Below are 23278 nucleotides of genomic sequence, written 5' to 3'. Positions count from 1 at the left end.
ATAAAGAGGTGGGACAGCAGAAAGCATGGAATCCTGAAAGCCAAGAGAAGAACAGCTATCAAGGGAGAGGGTGTGATCAACTATGTCCAATGCAGTTGATGTGTCAGGTGAGATGGGAGCTGAGAACAGACCCTTAGATTTAGAAAAATGGAAGTTATTGGTAACTTCCATTCAATGGAATGGTAGGGACAAACACCTAGTGGGAATGGCTCTCAAGGAGAACAGGATGAGAGAGATTTCTGACAGCATGATAAACAATTCTTTTTAAGAGTTTTATTGCAAAGAGGAACATAACAATGGGAAAGTAGAAAAGAAATCAAGGCTAAGAGAAATGATTTTTGATATGGATAAATAGCAGCATATTTCCATGGTGATGGGAAGGATCAAGTGGAGGGGAACAATAAATGACTCTGGAAAAAGTGGGGAGAATCCCTAGAGTGATTTCTTGTCTTGACTCATGTTTCCCCTTGACAATGGGGTCGGAATTTTCTTGCCGTCTCTGAAGGGTCTTTTGGAGACTGAATGAGATAAGAGGAGACTGTGTGGCACCCCCCATCATGCAGGGCGCCCTTCACTCAGCCTCAGCATTTCCAACCACCCCACCCGGCTTTCAGAGCCCCCAGCGTGAACATGAACTAAGACTCTAGGTATCTGCTCTCCAGGACAGGAACAGCTAGTTACTTGGCACCTGCTAGGCACAGGCACTGTACTTTACAAACATTAACTCTAACCTTCACAACAATCCAGAGCTCTGTCTCTAATTTGCAGGATAAGGAGTGGCATGGCAATGTCTCCGGGAGCTGAAAGCATTTGTTATTAGACATAGCTTGCAGGAGGCAGAACCAAGACACAAATCCTGGTCTTTATTACAAAGTTTTTATTCTAACCTAGCTTCCTAGCTAGCCTCCTATTCTATTTTTTTTTTCTTTCCCTGTATCATTTTTCTCTTCTCTCATGCTCTCTGCAATCATCACTATCTATTCCTCATTCTCCAAAATCTCTACCTTCTCACTTCTCATTAAAAATCAGCTCTGATAACATTAATACCTCAGATAAACTAAGTGTATCAACCATGATGTACTATTTCTTTTCTAAAACGGGACCTTCCCTCAAAGATGGAGCCCACTCCCCTTCCCACAGTGAATCTCTGATGGTGGCTGTTCATGTCTGGCAGTTGTTGAAGTAAAGAACAGAGACTTCCAGAAGCTCCTAATATCTATCTGTTAAGGCCAATATCTATGTCCCTGAAAGATTGTTCTGTCTCTTTATGCTATTTATATAGACTACAATTACTCTTCAATTCAAGTTCTCAAAACTTTATGACATCAACATCTTGGCAGGTCCATACTGATCAAGGCTGATCAATGCTTGGTCTACCTCATTTTAAATATGCCTCTCACTAGCTCTTTCTCTTTCTCATACTCTCTCTCTGTTACACACACACACACACACACACACACACACACACACACACACACACACACAGTTATACACACCATACTTGCATAGAACTTAGAGAGAATTTGGAAGGATAGAGTGACCTGCCACTGTTGCTAATAGGTTGGATCAATATTGCCAAATGTGCCACATCCTTCTTCATTTTCTCATCATGCAGCAATCAATGGCCTCACCTTGCCTGTAAACCTTCCTCAAAGGTTCACACTTTTTACCCCTCCCCCCCTTGTTTCCCAGCTGAGCATGCTCTCTCCAAGACACTTGGGGCAGAAAAGGAGAAGGTGGTCCTAAATTTGTCAAGTGTGAGTGGCTTGTGCTCATTGTTGTGTCACCCCCATGGCATGTGCATGTTTACACATGTACAGGTATGTCTGAATGAGCATGTTTGTGTGTGTGTGTGTGTGTGTGTGTGTGTGCGAGCGCATGTACATGCATCTATTTCTTAAATGTAGTAAGATGAATAGCATCTACCTTCCCTTACCCTCAGGGAACTTAAACTACCAGAGGAGGAGCAAAGTGCAGAAGCATTTCTACTTCCTTAAAAATGAATGTCATATGGAAAATCTCCTTTGCTCTAGTGGCTTCCTGCAGCAGGCACTTGGAGCAGGCAAATGGCATGACCTGGTTCCCAATGATGCTGCTCAGCCCAGTTTATGGTACTCATTCTGGCCCCCAAAACTATATGCTGTGAAAAAGGTCTTGGGAGATGCATATATGAATTCAGGCGGAACTAGCAAATGTCGGTATGTTGCTGTTTGAAGAGCTAGAACATTCTGTTTACCCCAAACATAAATGACACCTCCCAGGGGCCTGGGGCCCACCATGATACCTCAAACATTCACATGATGGACTACCCAGGGCTAAGTATTGAAGGCAGCAGCTAAAAGGGAAGCACAGTGTGTGTGTGTGTGTGTGTGTGTCTTGGGGGAAGATATAAATCTCCATTCATTCCTGATCATGAGTTAGTATATCAAATTAATGTTAGGTGTCTAAAAAAAATCAGAGGGAATGGGGCCAGGAAGGGTTTGATATGCATAATAATGTCAGGCACCCCGAAAATGTTTACTTCTGGATCCCTGACACTGTGCATATATGTTAGTTTACGTGGGAAAAGGCACTTTGCAGATGTCATTAAAATAAGGAACTTTAGTTGGGGAAATTTCCCTGGATTATTCAGTTGGACCCAGTGAAATCATGCAAGTCTTAAAAGTAGAGGAGGGAGGCAGAGACGGAGACATGATGACCAAGCAAGGTAGGAACAATGTGAGGTGAGGAGGACTCCACCTGCCATTGCTGACTTGGCAGAGGCAGGGAGGCAGCCCTGAGCCAAGAGGTGTGGGTGTCTCTAGATAGAAGCTGGAAAATGCAGGGAAGCAGATTCTTCCCTGGAGCCTGCGGACAGGCACTCAGCCCTTCTGATGTTGCGATTTCAGCCAATGAAACTTGTGCTGGACTTCGAACCTACAGAACTGTGACATAATACATTGTGTTATCATTAGCCAAATTGGTGGTGATTTGTTGCTGCGTTGGGAAAGTAATACACATTTATAAAGAGAAGCAAGAGTCTGAAATGTGGGAAAGAAGCTGGGAGGGCAGCCTAGATAGATGAATTGAGCTCTGGGAAGACAGAAGTCAGGACTGAGAAACTTATGGGGAGAAGTAAGAGATGAGGCAGGTATGAGCCAACACAAGTACAGCTCTAGTGAAGGCCTCTGGTCCATCATGTGTGTACTGTGGGAGGCACGGCTGGGAGGGTGCCAGGCTGGAGGAAGCAGGACCTGGGGAAAACCTTGTAAAAGCTCATAGCCACCTGGCTGAGCACAGAGAGGGGGCGGGCTTATCTTGCAGATCATCAGAGGCATTCTGGTTTCTGTTCCAGCAGCCTCAGCATTCGATCTGGAATCATCATCTGACCAGGGCTGTCAGATATAGGCCAGGAAGGACCTTCTCTCAAACCAGGCAAGAGATCCAGCCATTCCGATGGTGAGATTCTGTGACACCTGTTGGGAGGCTTGTCAAATATATCTTCAAAGACAAAAACCTATGAAACTGAAAGTAACCAGGGTAGTAGGGTAGAACAACCTGTATTCTGCAACCTGGCTGACATGGGAAAAATATTAAGTGTCAGAAACATACCACATCTTACTTGAGGACAAAATGTGCTGGTATATAATTTCCAATGACAAAGGACTCACAACTTGTAGCTTCCCGGGAGAAACTTGACTTCCATTTGTTCCTGGGTCTTAAGTACTGTCTGCAGAGCGAACACTTGGTATAAGGTGGTAGATAATAATGAACCAATCTAGAAATGTTGATTTTTCTAGAAATTCTCTCTTACACACCCAAACCCACTAAACTGGTTTGGAAATTATATAAAAAGGGTGCATTTTATACAAGAGGTTTACAGTTGAAGCAAGAGGGACCTTTCTCTTCCCTTCCTCCTTAAACATTCAGGAAACGTCTAACATCTGAATCAGTAACTGCGTGGCATTCATTTCTCTAGGTGATTGGTTTCATGGGCTATTACCAGGGAGTGTTCCTCACTCCTATCTCTGCACTCCTGAGACTATCTGAACTATGGACGAGCACTTTTACCACAATGAAATATTAAGAAGCGTAATGAAGAGAAAACGCTACCCCAAATGCCAAAAGTATAGGCTGCAAATAGAAACTGATAATTCCCAGTTAAATGTGGCTATGAAATCTATTTACCTTGCCCATCTCCCTGGATAACATAGTCCTTCTCAGATGGGCATTTGAAGCCCAGCAATGCACTGGCTTCAGTTTTCAGCTTGCCAACTCTCAGGGCCCCCAAGGGACTTAGCCCTCACTCACCTCCACCCTGCCACTGGGATACGAGCACCCTCCACCCCAGGCTTGCTGGATACCTAAGATGCCTTAAGTGTTATGACTAGTCGGGAAACCCTCTCAGCAAGCCATAGGGAGGTCCTATGGCTGCCACTGTCGAGAGTCTATGGACCATGGAGTGATCTCCAGTGCTTAGCTGATGCTGTTCCATGATGCTAAACCCTTTTTATACCCTCCCAGGAGTCTCTATTGTCCTTGCAGTTTCTCTTTACTGGAGAGATACTCCTAACCTCTGAGAGCCTACAGCCCCTGTCCTTTCAGTTTACAAATTATTTAACTCAGCTACCCTAATTGTCAGTCTCTGCGGCCTGGGGCTGTCAGCTGGGACAGTAATCTGCATTCTCCTTTCTCCGGTGCCCAAAGAACTGAGAAATTTAGTGGGTTTGGGCAAAGTGCTTGGATTTTACATATCTAGAATCTATTGCACTGATCCAGTCAGTCAAATAGAGTGAGATGAAAAGTGGGGAACAGGAAAAGGAGGAAGAGGAGGAAGGGGAGGAGGAAGAAGAGAGAGAAAAGGAGGAGACAAAGCAGGGAGAGGGAAGGGTATGGATGTGGGAGGGAGAAGAGGAGGGTAAAGGAAGAAATAGGTAGAAAAGGAAGTGAAAGAGGACAGGGAGTTGCTGTTTTTAAACCATTAAGTTTTCAATCCGAAGAGGAAAAAATGTTTAGGAAGGTTCATAACTAGTAGCCAGATAGAACTGGAACCGGTCCTCTGTCCGTCCACAGGCTGATAGAGCAAGCAGAGCATATGCCGAGCATCTGTTTACCATCAAGTCTAGGTTTCTGCCTTATGAAGGATCAGCTCCAAGGAACACGCAGGTCACCTTGCCACTCGCCGTAGCCACTGGCATCGAGAGGAGACGCTGCACAGGTGCCAAGAATACGAAGCCATCTGCAGGATCCTAACCTTCCCTGCCAGCCCAGGGCTGTGCTCTGTTCTTTCTGCAAGATGCTTGTCAAAAGTCCATTTCCTTCATCTCACCCCACCTCTGTCTGCACCCTTCCTCTGTTATAATTGGAGCCCAAGGCTGCAGAAACCCCAAATATCATAATCACAGAGGCCTCCCAAGTCTATGGGGAACTGGTGGGTAAATGAACCACTATAGGAAAAGCCATAGAAAACTGACATTGATCCTAACTTGGAGATGAAGTGTGTGGATGGTGTGTAAATCGTCTGGATAATTGTAGGCACTGAAGTGGGTCATTAGAGCTTCTATCCTCTCTTGTTTTTTCGAGCCACTTTAATCAGCTTTCAGTTGGGAAATAGCACATTCTTCAGAGCCAGACAGGGCTGGATTCAGATCCTGCCTCTTAAAACTCATTGCTGTGACTTTAGAATCATCACATTTTCCTCAAGTCCCAATTTCCTTATCTATAAAATGGAGATGATGGTGCTTCTTTGAGGCGTAGTAAGTAATAATACTTAAATGAAGGAAGTGACAGAAAACACGTAGAGCAGGGTCCAGCATATACTAGGTATTTGTTCAATGTGGACTTCCTGGCACTCCTTGGATCCTGTATCTGAATCTCCAAATCTTTACCCTGTATGAACTACTAGTAAATGTGTCTTTTTGTCCCCCAAGCCTGCTCTTCCTCCCTAACTCCTTATCCATATGAAAGCACTTGGGCTGGAGATCTTGAATTTCCTCCTTCTCTCTTTTCCACACTTTTTCTCTGTGCTGTCTTTCAATGGATACTTGCCTGTAAGGATGACATCAACAGGCCCCCATGCACTTGGTTTCCAGCTGGCGGTGTCAATAGGGATCCTGACAGGATATCAGAGGGAGGTGAGAGGTTGAGCTCAGAGTATGTGCTCCTTCCCTGGGAGGTCAGCTTGGGCTGATAGTATCCCTTCTCAGAAGCGCCATGCTCCTCTCAAGCTGTTCTGCTCCACAGGACTTGCCCTCTTGATTCTGATAATGGTTGGCTTCCCTGTCCCTTCAAACCTAGTCCCAAGACTGACGAGCAGAAAATCCTCTCAGGCATGCTTTGGGGAGGCTCTACTGCACAGTCCTCATGGTTTGTCTTACACCAGTGATGGCGAACCTTTTGAGCTAGGCGTGTCAGCATTTTGAAAAACACTAACTTAACTCTGGTGCCTTATCACATATAGAAATTTTTTGATATTTGCAACCATAGTAAAACAAAGACTTATATTTTTGATATTTATTTTATATATTTAAATGCCATTTAACAAAGAAAAATCAACCAAAAATAATGAGTTCGTGTGTCACCTCTGACACGCGTGTCATAGGTTCGCCATCACTGCCTTACACCCTGCCAGTACCTTTGTAATTATACACTGTGTAACAGCACACACACACAGACACCTCCTCAAATGATCCTAATTCGATAGGTCAGCTGTTTCCTGTGTGAATTCTAACTAATTCAGGGCCAATATTTCTCCTGATCCTAAAATCAAGAATCTAGTAGTCATTTTAATCAACCCACTCTTGTGCCCCTAATTCCCTTCCTGTCAGATATGCTACCCAATATTTCTGGAAGTGGTAATTTCCTTTGTATTCCTGGTAATTGTCTTAATTATTGCTTGTTTGGGTTTCCTAGCTGCCTGCAAAATGGTTTCTCGGCCTCCCTCCTCTTCAGTGCATCTTCTATGCCTCCAACAGGATGGTACAGAGCCTTTCCCAGGTCTCCACACACTAAAAGACAATATCCAAAGCCATTGGCATGCAAGACGCAACACAAAATGGCACTTCCCTGAATCCCTTGCTCTGCAATGCTTCCTCTCCCCCTGCTCCCAGCTGCCAACCCTCAGGTCATGTGTGAACCCTGCAGTCCGGCCATTTGTGGTCACATCACAGGGAGATTTAGTGATATGGTCTTGGCATGATAGACACGGGAATAGCTAGAGGAAGCAATAACTTAAATGGATGGTGTTCCTATCTCCTGTTGTCCTGGATGAGCATTTTTCCTGAGACACACTGAGAGAGGGGAGCTATAAACCTGCTGCCCCCCCCCTTCAGCTCTTCACTCCCAGTCTCTTTCAGTGTGAGTGCAGCAAAGCCTACAGTTTGAAGGTAAACACGTTTTGTTGAACATCACTCCAAAATTCAAGCCAACTTCTTCACCTGCTGCTTAAATGGAGAGACAGAATCTTCTTTCAATATTGGGAAACAATCTCCTTTGGATTTAGTGGGAAACGATACATCAGTCTCCTAATGAGTTTCTAAGCGTACTTTGACCATGGCAATCTTCCCTCTACAATGCATATGAGTTGTGTGTGGCTTTGGGATGTCCCACACTCACTCACACCAAAGTGCTTTGTCATGGCCATGTTGCTCACCCTCCCAGAGCATCCAAACCACCCTTTTCTCACTTAATAAAACTTACTTGTTCTCCAAGACTCAGCATAAAGCGGTCAGGAACTCCTTCCTTTCATCCCAGGAACCCTTAGTAGGAATTTTATTTCAGCCCTCATCTCATTGTGCTGTAACTGGCTCACTGCTGATCTCCCCACTGCACTGTAAGCACCTTGAGAGCGGAGGTGAGTTTGCTCCTCTATCCTTTGTGCACTTTGCTCTTTGTCACCTGCCATTGTATCTGCTAGGGTTCCAACTATGGATCACCCCACCTCCCTAGAGTAATGTTAGCAGCAAGGCTGCAGAGCGGTGACTATTTATTGAACAGGTCTGCTACTTCTGCTCCCTGGTCTGAGAGAGGCATGGATACATCAGAGAGCCACCAGGCAATTTGCTCCATCCTGTATCAGAAGAGACCTTTGTCATGATGTCAAGCCATGTTAGCCTCTCAGAGACGCTGGAGTGGTCAATCACTCATCTCTTTGAAGGTCAATTCTTTACAAGAAGCTCAGTTGGTAGCATCAGAGAGCTCCACTCAACTACTGAAGTGGAACTTAACTGGAATTTGTTTTTATGAGTGATCCGGAGGGCAAATCCCCAAAGTTTCAGATGACATTCAGCATTTCAGCATTTCCTGGATATAAAATATTAAGCAGACAGACACAGATACACTCTCCAAAGATCTCTATGCACATTGAGGGAAGAGGGGTCTTGAGTTGAAGGCCAGATGGCTCTTTTCCAAGTTGTCTCAGAGGGAGGTGTTAGGGTGGTGAACTCACAGTGCCCAGGATATCCAAACTTAGTCATTGTCCCAGAGTCATATGGAAGCAGGGACACTGACTCACACTAACCAAATTTAAATCAAAGTGGATCAGGAGATTTAAAGTTTATTAGTGCACAATGGAAGTTAGGGTGATCCAATGGAAGAAATTCTCATTTCTCCAGCTGGGAACAGCAACAGTAAGTATAACATTAGAGCAAAAGGAGGTGGAGAGTTTGGGAGATTTTTATCCAGGTCATGGCATTATGAATCATTCTTGCCCTGTGTTACAGAACACCTCTCCAGTAATTAAATTAAGGTTGTCTTGCAGATTCAGTGTCTTCTTAGCTTGAACAATGCTGGAAGAACACTGCTAAATTGTTTTTCTATTGAGCTATACTTTCTGTGATTCAAATTATCCCTTAATGTCCACACATTACAATATGACTAGGCTTTTGCTTACTAAATATTAACCACATTCCTGTCCTGCCTCTCTGAGACCCAGATCACCTTGTGTGGAATTGGGGGTCAGTGCAAATCCTCTGGTCACATATTTAAAGATTCAGAATTATTTACTCATTTAGAATTCTAAACGTTGTGTGTGGATTTTATTAGTTGAACCCACAGAGGCTAATTTTATTTTTCTTACCTCCAAGGTCTTAGGGGACATCTCAGACCTCCTTCCCACACCAACAACATACTATTCTGCTAGAAGGCTAATAAACTTCAGTGTGAACAAGGGGGTACATTTTATGAAAAGAATTATCTTAAGTTATCTATAACATAGGTAGAGTACAGGGCATTGTTTGTAATTCTCTAAAAGCAGAGGATATTTAGATTTTAAAGGTGGTTTCATTTAAAGAAAATGCTTCAATAATCTTTCTAATAAGGTAAAATTATAAAATCAATTCCCCAAGTAGATGATACATGTTAAAAATATAATTGGTACACAAATGTCTCAATCAACCTTTATAGACTATTAAAAGGAACAATGGAGTTTGGAGGTCAGCTGTAGCTTCCGGAGCTATTATCAGTAGAGGCTACTATCAACCCCAGGGACTGCCATTAAATGGATGGCTCTGGACCAGGCAGCCTAAGGCCCAGAAAAGCACTTTCTATTTTGCTTTCTCACAGGCAGTTGCAGGTCAGTTTTCCCCTAAGACTCAGATTCGTGTGCAGAAGTTTTACTACAGAAATACTTTCATGAGATAAAATAAAATAAATTAAAATAAAATAAAATAAAATAAAGTAAATAAAATAAAGTAAATATAAATAAATAAAGCAGATTGAGATGGAGGGAGAAGTTGGGCTGTGATTCAAATGCAACAGAGACCCTGGGGGAAGTCCTGCAAGAGATTCTGGAGCTGGGATGGTCCATTCCAGAAAAAATAATGAAATTGTCTCCAGGGTCCATTTCCTCTCCTCTCCTCTCCTCTAATGCCAGGTGCCCTTATTATAGCCTCTCCTTCACCTCCTTCTTATACTGAACCACTGTCAGGAAATGACATGACATTTATTGGCATTAAGGTGTAGATGACTTATAATCATTGTTTCCTACTCCTATCCCCATAAAACATTTAGCTTAAGTCTTTTGGCAATCAGCTATACTGCAAATGAGACATTGGTCATACTCCTGGTAGCATAAGGCAGGGCACCACAGATTTCTGGAGAATGTGGAAGAGACTGATATTCCAGCCCAATATTCTTTTTTCTCTTCCAATTTTATTTTTGAGTGGTTATATGCTCAGCTAAAGGACTACATTTCCCAGGCTCCCATGCAGTGTAACAGATATGGTGACACCCCTGAAAGTGATATAACAGTCACTAGAAGAAGCAAAGGAAAGAATTTCAAATCAAGCTGACTCAGCTGGTAGGCTTTAGTTTTTGCTCAGCACCCCTTCTCCCTTTTCCTTTCTCTTGCTTGCAATCTGAACATGATGGCTGGAGAGTGAGCAAACATTTTGGACAATTAGGTCACCTTGAGAATGATGGTAGGAGCAAACAAGTCCCTGGAAAACTGTAGAGCTACTACACCAATCCTAGACCACCTAGTTCCTTTATGTGAGAGAGAAATGAACCTCTGACTTGTTTAGATCATATGTTTTTGTTTTCTGCTATATGTGGTTGAAATAAATTCTAACTGATACAGATTTTGGTTCTTTGGTTCTTAAAAGTAGGGCAGTAGAGACTTATCTGAATAGAGGAAATGGAGAGGCAGATATTAAGAATTCAGATATTGTAATTGTCTTTGTTACTACAGTGGGGAAACATTTTGTCAATCTCTTGCCTACTGTACCTCGGAAATCAGATTACCTGCTGACCAAAATTGAAGTGTTAGAAAATGGTAGAAAAATTAAAATTTTTGGTATATGCTAGCCTCTTGTTCTCTGTAGAGTCCTATAGGAGAGAAAGAAGCTCATATGAGAGCCAGCCACACTGTCTGCACAGATGGAGAGAAATAACAGTTTATAAAGCGGGGGGGGGGGGGGGGGGGGGGAGGGATTGTATTCCTGCCTACACTCTGCAATCTGAGTTGAATAGGAGTCTCATAATTTAGGCCTTGCAGGGTTGAAAAGCCAAATGCTTTTCTGCCTCAACCTGAATCAGTTATAAGTAGTGACGATAAATTGCTGTCCTTATAAGACTGATTTTCTCTCATTGGATGTTAGGAACCTGCTGATAAATATAGGATTAAAGGCATTACATTATTATCTGAGCACATTGTCTTAGATGAGTCCAGTAAGTGACCATTAATTTGAGAAAACAAGGCTAAGCAGAGCACAGGGGCCAGTAAATAAAAGATGAGGCCCTTTCTGCTTGGAAGATCTCTTTAACCTATTATTACTTTGCATAAGACAGACAGAAGCAAGAAGACTGGAAGTGTGGTACACTTTAGAGGAAACAAGATAATAATCATAATAAACTTAAACATGGCCATTAGCAGCCTAAGATTTTTCTACCTTCAAAGCAGTTCTTGAGCCCCAGAATTTCACAGCAGCAAATGGATTATGAGAGATATGCAGCCCCCCAAGCAAGTACTTTCCAGTATCTACTTTGGATGTGGTCATGACAGATAATGAGGATTGACAAGAATTGTAGCCTTCAAGACAAAGGACAACAGAAGGGAATGATGAAGAAGGGAGTTCCTCCCAGGGAATAGAACTTAGGCTGCCTGGTAAACTAACTCATTAAATACTCCACTGACCTGGCTAGGAGTCCTTGATGTTATTTTACAAAAGGATTTGATGATTGCTGTGAATCAGTGTTTCTCATTCTCCACTTTTCCAAATGCAGAGATTTTTTTTTTTTTAATTTTAAGGAGACCAATTTATTCATTATTAAATGAAGTCACCACATTAATTCTGCAACATTGGATTAAAGAGAGGAGGGAACATTTGATCTCTGAATGGATGTTTTTGTTCCACACACATGGGAATGAAGCTGAAGAAGCTGGTACTATTATTATTATTATTATTATTATTATTATTATTATTCTAGAGGCCTGGTGCATGAAAATTCATGCACTCGGGATGGTGGTGGGGGGTCCCTCAGCCCGGTCCGCACCCTCTCGCAGTCTGGGACCCATCGGGGGAATGTCTGACTGAAGGCTTAGGCCCACTCCCTGGAGGATCGGGCCTAAGCTGGCAGTCAGACATTTCTCTGGCAGCCCGGGAGCCCTTGGGGGATGTCCTAAGCTGTTAGTCAGACATCCTTAGCACTGCCACGGAGGCAGGAGAGGCTCCCGCCACTGCCGCTATGTTGGCCAGCCATGATCCAGCTTCTGGCTGAGCGGCACTCCCCCTGTGGAAGCACACTGACCACCAGAGGGCAGCTCCTGCGTTGAGAGTCTGCCCCCTGGTGGTCAGTGCACGTCATAGCTACTGGTTGTTCCACCTTTAGGGTCAATTTGCATATTACCCTTTTATTATACAGGATTATTATTACTACTACTAGAGGCCCGTTGCACAAAATTTGTGCACTGGAAGGGTGTCCCTCAGCCCAGCTTGCATCCTCTCTCAGTCCAGGACCCCTCAGGAGATGTCTGCCTGCCAGCTTAGGCCCGTTCCGAAGCCAACAGTTGGAAATCCCTCTCGCAGTCCAGGACCCCTCGCTCCTTACTGCCCGCCTGCTCAATGCTCCTTACCACTTAGCTCACTGCTCCTTGGCGCTGCCATGGAGGCAGGAGAGGCTCCTGCCACTGCCACTGCACTCACCAGCCATGAGCCCTATCTTTCTGTGTAGTTGTCTGTGGGTCAACTGCTCTCTTCCTTCTCACTTAGGGTGAGCAGCATGTGAGGGCAGAGTGCACTGTCGTGGAATGCAGAGGGCTGCCTGGAGCTGAGGGGAGTGGCCGGGCCCACGGGGTGAGAGGTGGACACAGAGGACGCTATCTCACCCAATTGTGGGGCGGGCTGGCTGGCTTTCATCTGCCTGACCCCACCTAGGGAGGGACCAAGCAGGGTGTCTGCCTTTCCATTCTCCATCCTTCCATCTGTGACACCTGTCACCCTTACCAGGCCTCCCCCAAAGTGAGTTCAGTTCAATTCCTGAATGTAAAAGAGCACAGTGAGGGAGGGGGGAACACCTCCACTCTAGTGCCCCCTGATTCCCAGCAACAAGACCTGGTTGACCAGACCTGATCTCAGGACGGTGGCCACAGCTGCAGAACATAGATCTGTTTCAAGAAAAGTTGGGAATGCAGACTTTCCTATGAGGCACTATTCCAAAAGGTGACAATTTATTCACATTGTGGCAAAAACATTTCAAGAGTAACATATAGTGGGCAAAGTCAGGGCCAACCCAGGCCATTCCTTCACCTAATCTCTCTGAGGCGTGTGGACAGAACCAAGTCTCAGCTCTTCACAGGACACTTCTGGAGTTTTTTTAAGCCTAAAGGACAGTAGTCTGTCTCCATTCTTGTTCTTTGGGAAGTTTTCATCATCAAAGGATATGTACATTGGGGTAATCCTCTCAAGATACAATGTTCCAGTTGCACCCATGTGACGATGACAGCACCCCTCAGAGGAAGGGTGCCAACAGATGGGCAGCAGGGAATTCTGAAAACCAAAGCAATGACAGAGATGCTAAGCCTTTCCTTCACGTGTCTGACACCCCTCTTCAGGCGGCCTGCAGGCCGGGCGTCTGCTGGACCTTTACCACTTGATGTCCTGGCAGGCTGCCCTGGGCCCTGCTAGGCGGTGTGCAGGGCTGCCTGGGCCCAGGGGGAGTCGCCTCCCCGCCCCAGCCACTCCTGGTACAGCTCCTGCACATGGGCGCTGGTCTCCGGGGGGCCACACCGGGATGGCAGCATAGATGCCTTCCATCTGCCACAACAGTACCCTTCTGCATGCCTGTCATCCTCCTGGGCTTGGCTCCTGCCACTTAAGCATGACCAGCGCAGGCCCGAACCTCCACAAAGTGACAGGAGAACTTGCCCCTTTACAGCTTCAGGACCACTTCTGGATGTTCTGAAAGCCATAGCAGCCTCAACGCATAGCAGAACCTCTCCGTCCCTTTCAAGACTGACCTCCTGGAAGTCTTTGTTCCTCAGGGTGTGGTAGGTGAGCACTCCCACATCCTTGTTGAACAGCTCCTTGGCCATGTGCCTGAAGATGCGTACCAGGTTCCCGTCAGAGCTGGCACCTTCGTGGAGCCTCACCTCCTTCTCCTCCATGTCTCCAAACAGAGTGTCCATGGTGGCGCCATTCGAGGCGAGGTCACTTTGCTCCGTTATCTGGACAATTTCACAGTCAGCACCCTGGGAACTACGTGAAGCTGTGGGAACACCTTCTCAAAGGGCCTCCAGTTTCTTGTCATAACACTGGGCCACATTGACGTGGAAAATCTTGTCTGGGGACAGGTTCTGCCATCTGGAGAAGTAATCCTTCACCAGAGAGCCCATGATCTGCTGGGGAGACTTGGCCGTTCAGAGGTGGGGGTGATGGGGTGACCCAGCACAGGTTCTGCATATCGGTCCCAGCAGGCAGAGGTCAGCATGGGTAGCCGGGGCTCTTCCTCATGGTGCTGGCAGTACCGACGCACAAATTCCTTCTGACTCTCCAGGATGCTGAAATCTGCAGCTATATTCATGTCAAAGACAGTGCGCCCCAAGGCATTTGAGAAAGCCGCAGAGCCTTCTGGATGTATCAGTGACACTGAGGCTGAGGTTAGCAGCAAAATAAGGCAGAGACTAAGGACACATGGACACTGCCAGCACCTTGTGCTGTGAGGTATCACGTTTCTTATTAAGGTTCAGAACACAGAAGAAGTCCTTGGTGTTCTGCTGAGAAACTTGGACTCCTTCCTCTGCGGCCACACAACTGTCACACGCCAGGCAGTCACTTGGAAATATCTTGGCATCAGCCAACTTACGGAATTCTCCCTTTTCTCCGTTCTCCTGAGCCAGACTCCAGATATTGACTGCGGCATTCTCTTGGTCATCTGTTTTTGCTTTTTTACTACATTCCTTCCGTGTGCAGTGATCACACTTCATCTAGAGCGGGGCAGGCGGAGGCAGGCTCGAGTGACCTGGAGGATGCACAGGGAGAGCAGTCAGTCACTGCAGGTTGCCCCTGGAGCTGCTGGCAGTATCCTTTCTTCCTTGTGGAGCATCTAGGTAGGGGAAGCAGCCACAGTGCCCGAGGCCAAGTTCCAGGAGGCTGGTAGTGCTGTTGGGATCTTGCCAGAGGCGCTGGTCCATTGGTGCCTGGCCTGTTCTCTGGAGATTGAACCTACAGGACTACTAAGGAAGCCAGTCCCCAGTTCCGACCCACCTCTGCCACTGATTGATTGGAGTCTGAGGGCCAGGAGGAGGGACCAAGAAGCCTGCCTTCCACTGCTGGCCAGTCCTCACGCCACTCACTCTGGTTTCCTGTTAACCATCCCCTGATCAATGGGAGCCTGTGGGCCGGGGGAGGGACCAAGTGGTCTCCCTTTTATCTGCTCACCAGTTGCTGCTGCCACAGAGCCTGAGGGCCGGGGGGTCATCCATTCGGTTGTTAAGGACCCTGGGTTTTTACATATATTAGGATTTGCCCAGTGCATGGATTCCTGCACATTGAAAGGAAATTAATTAGAAGAAATATATTAATATCACTATTCGCCGTTTCTATATAATAGAAGTACCAGAGATGAAAGAAAATTAGTAAAATGTATATGAAAATAATATAAATTGATTAATAAATAAACAATAACAGCATGATATAACAATAATAAAGACATTATATAAAAACAACAAAAACATGGTCTAAAAACAACATTGATAAAAACAGTGGCTGATAAATTGATTAAACTTATTCTAATATCTCCCTGTTTTTTGTGTGTTTGCTTTTATTGCAGTTATCCCACTTCTTCTCCATCATGGTTGTTTTGGAGAAGATAACTGGCTTTTGAGTTTGAGTTTCAAAGGAAGAAACATTGAATATGATAGAACTTCACATCACCCAGATGTCCTGAAAATTGAACTGGATACAATAATTTGCTAAAAATTTGTAATAAACTCTTTTAGGGAGGTGGTGAATGTATTCTATACATAGTTCTCACAGTCATTGGGTAGCGAAGGGGAAAACTATTGCCTAATCAATATCCATTCTACCCTTCTTTTTTTTCTAATAGGACTGGAAGGAACTAGAATGTTCTTCTTTGAGAAAATATTCTCAAAAAACAAACAAACAAAAAGATTACTTTTACTAAATTCCCTTAAGGCTAGGTAGGGGTGACTAATAAAATATAAAGTGGTGACCCTGGGGCCTTTCAGAAAAGCTCATTAAAGGGAGATGATTCTGCTGGGAAGTGTGCTTTTTTGCATTCCCTATTTTTCCTTCTTCCTGCCAAAAGCATGGAGATAATGGCTGGACCTCTGCCAATCAGCTTGGACAACAAATCAACCTTGATCATGAAGCCATGCTCTAGATTGTGAAGCAGAAATACAAACGGAGGCTTTCTCCCTCCTAATCATACTACATCAGTCTTCCTTATCTGGTGTCAGTTTTTTATTATTTTTGTTTTGCTTAAAATAAAAATTTATTCATTTATTTAAGCCACTTGTGTTTTCTATTATCTTCAGATTAGTCAGATCCTCTCCAGTACCAGGGATGAGCCCACTTTTCATGCTTCAAAAGTTTTGCTTTCTTATGTTGCTTATCCATAAAGCAGACCTACGTAGTCACAGAACTTCCAGCTGTGGGAAGTCCCTGAGCTCTAAAAGGAGAGATTCTAAAAGCCTAGGTTTAGAAGAAACTAGGAAACAAATCCCTGAAACAAAGCAGGCCCTCTAGTACCTACTGTGCAACAGAATTGTTGAAAGCCTGAGTTCAAGTACACATGAGACAGACATTTGAAAAAAATGAGTTTGAGCTAGCTTGCTAACTCTAGAGAGCTCAGATGCTTGGTTCCTTAATTGTCTGTCTTAGCAAAAGCACAGTATCAGTTTTAGTGACTAAGTATAAGTACTGTTGCCTAGCAGAGAGAATATTTATGGGCTTCTCCAGTTTCAGTTATGACCATATGAGAATATAAACTATGGCCTGTTGCATAATTTCATTTTCCCAAAGGTTCTAGGGTTTCTATCACTGCTATAACAAATTGCCACAATCAGTGGTTATAAGCAATATAAATTTCTTCTCTTTCAGTTCTGAAAACCTGAAGGTAAAATAGGTAATTAGGGCTATGTTTTTTTCTAACCCTAGGGAGGAATCTATTTCCTTGTATTTTCCAGCTTTTTAGAGGCTTCCTGAATTTCTTGGCTTGTGGCCCCATTCTTCATCTTCAAAACCAGTAGTGTAGCATATTCCAATCTCTCTGTGTTCCTTTACATCCATTGTCACATTGCCTTCTGTCTGACTCTAACTTCACAATCTTCCTCTTAGAAAGATCCTTGTGATTACATTGGACAAACCAGGAAAATCTAAAAATCTCCCCATCTTCAGATTCTTATCTTAACCACAACTGCAAAGTCCTCTTTTGCCATAACAGGTGACATATTCACATGTCCCAGAGACTAAAACAGAGACATCTCTGAGAGGTCATCATTCAACATACAAGGATCAAAGTCAACTTGACATCATCTTGAGTGTTCTTTGATGAGAACACCTATGTTTCATGTTTCCAAGATCCCCTAGACTTAGAAGCCAATCAGATGATCTAATTTTTTGCTATTAAAACTTTTAAGAGAGCTATATTATAATAAATACTAGAGGCCCGGTGCACAAAAATTTGTGCACTTGTGGGGGAGGGGGGTCCCTCAGCCTGGCCTGTGCCCTCTAGCAGTCTGGGACCCCTCGGGAGATAATGACCTGCTGGCTTAGGCCTGCTCCCAGGTGGCAGAGGGCAGGCCCAATCCCTAGGTGCAGCCCCTGGTCGGGTTCAGAGCAGGGCTGATTGGGGAGTTGGGGCGCTGCCCCCTGTCATGCACAGAGCAGGGTGGATCGGGAAGTTGCGATGCCACCCTCAGTCACTCTCAGGGTAGGGCTGATTGGGGGGTTGGGGCACCGCCCCCTGTCACACTCAAGGCAGGGTCGATGGGCAGGTTGTGGCACCACCCCCTGTCACGCACAGAGCAGGACCAATCAGGGGGGTTGGGGCTCAATTCCCTGTCACGCACAGAGCAGGGCCAATCAGGGGGTTGAGGAGCTCCCACCTGTCACTCACAGAGTAGAGCCGATAGGGGAGTTGGGGCACCGTCCCCTGTCACACTCAGAGCAGGGCGGATCAGGGGGTTGGGGCGCCGCACCCTGTCACACTCAGGGCAGGGTCCATGGGGGGGGGGGGTTGGGGCACAGCACCCTGTCACACACAGAGCCGCAGGACGATCAGGGTGTTGGGGAGCTCCTCCCTATCAGGCACAGAGCAGGGCTGATCAGGGGGTTGGGGCACCTTCCCCTGTCATGAACAGAGCAGGGCAGATAGGGAGGTTGTGGCCTCACCCCCTGTCACACACAGAGCCACAAAACGATCAGGGGGTTTGGGCGCTGCCCCCTGTCATGCTGATCCTGGTGCCAGGAGGCCTCGCAGCTCCGCTGATCCCGCTGCTGGGAGGCATATTACCCTTTTACTATATAGGATAGAGGCCTGGTGCACAGATGGGGGCCGGCTGGTTTGCCCTGAAGGGTGTTTTGGATCAGGGTGGGGGTCCCCACTGTGGTGCCTGGCCAGTCTGGGTTAGGGGCTGAGGGCTGTTTTAAGGCTGGCACGTGACTGAAGCTCCCAACCGCTCCTTTCTTTCTTTCTTTTTTTTTATTCTGGGCCAGCTTTAGCCCCGAGGCTGGCTCCAGCTCTTAGGCCTTGGCTGCTAAAAGCAGGTATCTGGTTTGTTTGGGTTCTATAATTGAAAAACTGTTTCAACTCCAGCTCTGAGATCCCAGCTGGCTGAAAGCAGGTTTCTGGGGTTTTGTTTAGCTTCAATATTTGTAACAATGTTTCAAACTGCAAGCTCAGAGGCCAGCAAGGCAGGCAGGGAACGTTGGAGTCCTCTGTCACTGAAGCAAGCAAGCCTCATGTTCGCTTCAAGCTGCCTGGCTGCCGGCCGCCATCTTGGCTGGCAGTTAATTTGCATATTGCCCTGATTAGCCAATGGGAAGGATAGCGGAGGTATGGCTAATTACCATGTTTCTCTTTTATTAGTTAGGATACTAATTACTGTACAAAGCACTCAGATTTTCTTCAGATTCCCTGTCAAACTGCAACTGCCTCGGAATGAGAAGAAATTGGCTCTAGATAATTAAATTTTATAATGGAAGAAGTTGATATGAGGAATTGAATTGCTATTGAGAGCCTGCATGCGGCACTGCTGTATAGGTCCTAAGTGAGGAGTGTCATCAAGAGTCACTGCATAACAGTGAGTAGTGAGAGCATCTAAAGGCAGTGCTCAGGAAGACAAAGAGGGTATTAAATGGAAGTAGTCAGAAAGAAGAATCTTCTTTCAAGAGTGTCTAGGGATAGTACTGCTGTAAATAGCTAATATTAAGTAAACCTTTAATATATGTCAACGCAATAGACTAACTTATTGGTCGAAATTCTTCATACTCTCTCCCATTCAAATCCATGTCCTTAGCCATCTAACTGTGCGGTTCCTCCAACAAAGACAGAATATAATGCAGTGGTCCTTGATGTTAGGCTTATCTGCATGACTTACGTGGCCAATAAGATGTCACTAAATGAGAAAGACACAAGGGTTAAATGCGCTTGCTAGTTTGTGCTTGACCTCTGGTGTTTCTTGCTGGGGTGTTTCTCAGCATCTAGAAGGGTTTAGGAATCTGGAGAAGGGCTGGGAGTAAATTAATACAAAGACTAGAAATATAAATTTGGAATACATGGGGGAGCCAGAAGAGACCTAGCTTCAGTAACCAAGTTCTTTCCTATCTCTGGACCGGGGCTCTTTTTTTCCCACATTTTGGCCTATAGCAAAGCAGATATACATATCAAAAGGTAAAATTTGGTATACAGTCGGCATTGCCAGGTTGGGAGAAATGCCTTAGGCTGTTCAGCTGTTTGGCCAGCAGGAGATAATAACATGTAGATTTTCAGGCTTGGGGAAATGCTTTCAGCTATTTCCACAGCAGGTAATATGATTCTTCCGCCCTGCTGATGCCTTAAGTTCCATCAACCTTTTGATGAAACTTCTTGCATTTATGACATGCTGGAATTAGCCTCCAGCAGTTTCTGCCATAGGAACCGAAAAATATCCTTGCCTAACTCACTGGCCCAAAGAAGATGAGGGGAGTATGGAGTAGAACCCGAATGAAACTTCTAGCTTAGGGTTTGCCCAGTTGATCCTCAGATATCTGAGAAATTGATTCTTACTATTGCATGCCACTGAAATTTCTGTGATTATTTATGTCAGGTTGCTTATTTGCTTATTTCCTGAGTCAGTCAGGAATCTTTCTAAGTTTTTAAATGTATTAATTCATCTAACCATCCTTTGAATCTTCTAAAGTAGTTACTGTTCTCCCTATTTTGCATTTAAGGAAACTAGGCATAGGCTATTAACAAACTTGCTCTAAGTCATACAATTAATAAGAACTGGAGCTACAATTTGAATTTAGGTCACATGTCCACTTAGTTCTTAACTATAGGAGCATACTTGGTCCACAGCCACAGGTATAAGTTTCCTTTCTGACTATCCTCTACTCCTTATAATCCATTTTAAATCATTTCTAAAATATTGAGGTTTAAACATTTTTTGTGAGCATGCTGAATAAGAAATCCACTGGAATGAGTCTGGATTCTGAACCCACTATCAGTAAGAGATGCAAGATTACCCAGATATGAACAAATATTTCCTTTGACAATTCATTACCCACATTCCCAAGGTCTGATCTGGTAAAACCAAGGACATGTGCCTAGAAATCAACCATGGTGTGACTCAGCTAACAGCCAGTTTCAGAAGACTAGCCATGTTGGAGATTTTTTACAAATAATATCTTCATCCCTAGCCTCAAACTCCTGAAAATGAAAATTTTATTCTTTTTGGAAACTTTTGGAAGCTGAGTTCACAGGAAAAGGATAGAGGCCTAGGGGGTAAGAGGTCATGTACAGGATGAGACTTAAGGAATCCCAAACATGAACCTAAACATAAGCACTGGAGAGTGGGATTTTCCTGAGGCAAAGAATTAACAGAGACTAGAATGAGAACCAGGAGATTCTGATGTTTCTAGATAAAAATAGAAGGCCAGGAAGTTTACTTAGACCCAAAAGTAATAAATGATTCAGGAATAATTACCCATGGACAATGAGAATGAGGATTCTTAAAATATGACATATATGGCACCTGCTATCTTTTGTCTGATAGTGATTGGGAGGAAAAACCATAAAAACAAGCTAATAATGTTATTGTGGGAGGTATTAAAAGAGTGGAAATCCAGGAAGACCATTTCTGCTACTTAGCCAATGCTGATTATGATGATAAGGATGAGGATGACATCAGACATCATTTATTGAACATTTATTATATAAATTTTAAATAGAACTTCTCAATTTAACTTTTCAAAGCAACCCTATGGGATACACTAACATTATATCTCTTTATAGATGTAGGATTTGAGACTTAAAAAGCTTAAATTATTCTGTGAAGTCACAGGGTAATCAAAGGTGAAACTGTTATGCAAATACAGAAAGTTAACTTATTGTCTCTTAACAAATAAATAAATCAACACAAAATTCTGAAAACAGAGGAAGTGGTCACCATTTTAAAAATGGTGACAGATTCACTTGGAATTTCTGTGGACAGATGAAGGGGCACATATGTTTCTGGCCAATGAGAAAATCTGTGATATGTGTGAAAAGAGGTGCCATGTTAAGCTCTTGACCACCACATTTCCCTGACTGGCCTAGGATGAGTTTATTAGGAACCTCATTCATCCTGGCCCCTAGCAAATATACCCAGTCTCTCCAACAGAAACTCTATCCTTTCCCTGTTTGACACATTGCTTCTCTGCTTTTCAGAATGCACTGTCATACATGGTGAAGGCTGCCATGGCAGGCAGAGGAAATGCATTAGAGCAGGGGTGGAGGGAGCATTCTATAAGCCCAGGAGCCAGAGTAAGGAGTTCTTCCCAAGACAGTAAGAGATGACTAAGCCAGAGCAGTAGAGAAAAACAGTCTGGAGGTGGATAGAGAAATAGCCAGAGGTGGATATAACAGCCTAATCTTTGGAATCAGAACATGAAGCCCATGAAAAATAGGTTAGGGACAAATTGGGCAGGTAGGCAACCTGGGTGGCAGCTTACTGTTTGAAACTAGCTTTTCTGAACCCGGAGGTGATGATGTTTCAATGTGTTGGTTCTGCATAAATTACCAGGCTAGAGGTTGCATTGTTGGGACAGGGATCAAGGCTTAAGTCTTGTTCTGATTGATGGGGGCCTAAACCCTGGGCTCACAGCTTGCCAATTCCTCCCTCAGGAAGCCTGCTCCTTAAGCTACTAGCTGCTAGCTGGAATCGAGCCCTAAAATAAGCTGGCCTTCAGGAACCACAGTGCAGCCATCATGTCTGATCATAAGGATCTCCTTTAATTGTCATTTCTGGTGCAGCCTCTTTTCAATCAATACCACCAGTGTTTACTCTCAGACATGGACACATATCCGCGTGACTCCGGCTCTTCCCTACGCTCACCCATTGCCTACACCCAGGTCTGCAGTCACATCTGTTTTCCCTGGTTTCATTCTGTCACCTCCAGTCATAGGCATGCCTAAATGCAGAAGGAAATCTTCCTAGGACAATGGGTGCTTCATTAAGAGTGATAGAAATTGACAGTGAAGTGCTGTCCACAGTACTTTTTTTTTTTTGCCTATTTCCCTCAAATTAATTCACCGCCTTTTCTACTCTGGCTTGTATTACAAGAAACTGACCCATAAAAACTTTATTTCCAAGGCTCTCTTGCTAATAGGTAAGATAACAGGAGTCATTGGCAGGAGACTGGAGAGTAACGGAAGGGAGAGGCCAGGGAATTTCTCTTCCCCAGCCCCTCAGCTTTGAGCTGTATCTCTGGAAATGGCTGTCTCCTGTATGGTACCAGCGCCTGTCAAACACTCCCCTCTGTGGACCCACCTTCTATGTGCAGCCTCTGTCACGGGCCCAGTGTCCACTGGATAGCAAGAGCTCTTAAGATCTGCTAACACCATCTCCTCCCTGTTTCTCCAGCTCCAGAGGTGACAGCAGTTTCCTGCGCAACTCCTCTTTGAACTTGCAGCTCCTCCAGTATCTTGTAACTATTTCCTGTACTAAAATGTTTCTATTGACTGGAACCGGCCTGATACACATGGAAAGGCACATGCAAGCAGCATCGGGAAAGGAAAAAGTGAGAGTGCGGAGGAAAAAAAAAAGATTGCAGGGCAATGAAGCTGAGTTTGAAATCGCACATTTTGTCCGGAGGTTGAC

The 23278-nt window shown here is 44.6% G+C and overlaps 1 pseudogene; it reads right to left on the bottom strand.

The window, feature by feature from the left end:
* Nucleotides 1-13500: 13500 nt before the first annotated feature.
* LOC118650099 lies at nt 13501-14899 on the bottom strand (annotated as a pseudogene).
* Between the last annotated feature and the right edge of the window lie 8379 nt (nt 14900-23278).

The sequence above is a fragment of the Myotis myotis genome, unplaced genomic scaffold (assembly GCF_014108235.1).
Source record: "Myotis myotis isolate mMyoMyo1 unplaced genomic scaffold, mMyoMyo1.p scaffold_m19_p_3, whole genome shotgun sequence".
NCBI lineage: Eukaryota > Metazoa > Chordata > Mammalia > Chiroptera > Vespertilionidae > Myotis > Myotis myotis.
The sequence above is the reverse complement of the archived record's forward strand: the minus strand, read 5'-3'. Positions and strand labels throughout refer to the sequence as shown.